Consider the following 2507-nt stretch of genomic DNA (forward strand, 5'->3'; position numbering starts at 1 on the left):
GTGAGGTCGGGACGGCCCCGGTGAGGTTGAAACGGCCCTGGTGAGGTCAGGACGGCCCCGGTGAGGTTGGGACAGCCCTGGTGAGGCTGTGACGGCCCCAGTGAGGTTGAAACGGCCCCAGTGAGGTTGAAATGGCCCTGCTGAGGTAGGGATAGCCCCGATGAGGTAGGGATGACCGCAGTGAGGTCGGGACGGCCCCGGTGAGGTTGGGACAGCTCCAGTGAGGTTGGGACAGATAATGGGGACCAGTATAGACTGATGAACAGGGGTAGATGCAGAGGCAGAGCAGCATTGAATAGACTGTCAAACTACAGTGGGAAGCCTGGGGAGGGTTTGGGGGGTTAAGAGATCAAACGAAGGACTTATATGCATGCATATAAGAATAACCAATGGACACAAGACACTAGGGGGTAGGGGAGGCCAGGGGAATGTCAAGGGGGGGAAAAAGGAGACATATGTAATACTCTTTGTAATACTTCAAGAAATAAAAATTATTTAAAAATGAAAAAAAAAAAGAGAGACAAACCAAGAAGAACAAGGGAAGTTGTAGAAAGTTAATGGGAAAAAAAGAATATTAAGAAAGGAATTTTATGTATAAATGCTAGAACCTAATTATGGGAATGAATCTACACCCAACTTTAACAAATACTACTAATTATATTAATTCAAATGGAAGCTGAGGTGGCTATAAAAACATGGCCCTCTGTAACTGCTGCTGAGGCACAGAAATTTTATTTATGAAACTCTTACTGTCCACTTGGATTATGGAATGTTTAGATGGTAATTATAACATACAGCATTATGTTCTTATGTTTCTGCATAAACTTTAAAGTTACAGCTTCCAATTGCACAACTAGCAGGAATCAAATTAATAATTAAAGGCACTAAGTGCTTCTAATGGGAAGTAGATGAGCCATAGTAAATGGGAACCAGTATCATGATCAGATTGTGAAAACTGAAGAGGTGTATAGTGTGTCCTCAAAACTTGATCTTGATAGCTTATAGGTTAGAAATGATCCAGAGTGTTGTTGTTTTTTTAATGGAGGCCCATAAGACCTGACTGCCTCTCATTTATCTGATTTTCACTTTTGAGAAAATTTGGCCTTGACTGCCATTCAAGGTCACAGTGTTTCCCCATCCCCAATGGTTCATGGGTAAATAAGACCAACGCTGACACTAAGATTTCCTTGGAATGAGCCTTCCTAGCACTGTGGAACCTCATTATTTAACCAAAAGGTTGATCATCAATGCAGCCTTTAGATTGATTTATGACTAAAAGGGGACCACATACTAACCCTGGTAAGATTAGGAGAGGCCTGTGTGGTAGCCTTACAAACTCAGAGACCTAAAGTAAACACATAGGATGGTCTGAAATTAAAACTTTCTAACTAAAAACAAGTCATGTTGGATAGTCATGTCCTAGGCCAGTATCTTCCCTGAGAAAGGTCAGTCTTTACCTTAACTGAGCCTGTCTATTTTTTTTTTTTTTTGCATCTACCATGACATATCTTTGGAATATCAGGGTAATGTCCCTTTGTCCAGACTCATTACTGCACCAGAGCAGTAACCACAAAACTCCCCATTGTTATTGTGTTAATTGTTAGCTGCTAACTATCCTGTACCAACCAATGTAAAAGAAGTCTGTGTCTATTTGTTTTACTTTTTATCCAGTCTCACAGATTTCCCTGCTTTGCTTTTTTCCGGCCTCCCTAATCTAGCACCAATGGATTTCATGTAACCCCTTATGCCTCCCCCTTTGATTGTAATGTATAAAATAAGGTACAAAACTGCCATTCTCAGAACATTTTTTTCAATCCATGGACATTTGTTTCCTGGCAATTGTCATCAGTTTGGCTCAAATAAACTTATAAAGTTATAAATTTCTCTACGGGTGTAAATGTTTCTTAAGTTGACAGCTGAAAATTCCAAGCTTCTAATCAAGATTTGGTCTCCATGGCAACCTGCCCTCACCCTGCAACTATCCAGAGGCCTGTCAGGAGTTGCCTCATCGGGACAAAAGACACTCTTATCTCCCTTGTCACTGAGAAAATTTCCAGAGTTTTAGTTGCTCAGTTTTAAGAACCAAAAAAGAACACCAAATATCTTTCTATGATATCACATGAAGAAACCAACTTTTTTAAGGTGGGATCACTTGCCCAGAGTCACATAGCCTGTAAGTGGACTCAGATATGCCATGTATTGTCTATTGGCACTTGACATCTATGCTGAACCCTTTCTATGTTTCCTCCTATACCAGAGGGGCTGAAAGGTTAAATACTACCTTCCCCACTTCTAATGACTGGGAATCCAGGAGTGAATTAAATTCAGCCTCTGAGATGCACTTGTGTGTAGTTTGGAAGCTGGATGGGAGATTATTTTTGCTAATGTGTTGACAGATGGGTGGGCTCTGCAGGTGTTTGTTTGTTTGTTTGTTTGTTTTTTACCTCTGGGTGGGGCTGTAACAGTGGGACCTTGAAACCAGACTTCCAGTGGCAACTCCCTAACTT

At 41.4% G+C, this 2507-nt stretch overlaps 1 long non-coding RNA gene across 1 annotated transcript in view; it reads left to right on the plus strand.

The window, feature by feature from the left end:
* Positions 1-47, plus strand: part of LOC106725942 — a 431-nt gene extending 384 nt beyond the window's left edge. The window contains exon 3 of the long non-coding RNA XR_001361950.1: positions 26-47. This is a non-coding gene — a long non-coding RNA (uncharacterized LOC106725942). The remainder of the gene's footprint in view (positions 1-25) is intronic.
* The last annotated feature ends 2460 nt before the right edge of the window (positions 48-2507 follow it).

This window comes from Myotis brandtii, unplaced genomic scaffold (genome assembly GCF_000412655.1).
Source record: "Myotis brandtii unplaced genomic scaffold, ASM41265v1 scaffold2019, whole genome shotgun sequence".
Taxonomy (NCBI): Eukaryota; Metazoa; Chordata; class Mammalia; order Chiroptera; family Vespertilionidae; genus Myotis; species Myotis brandtii.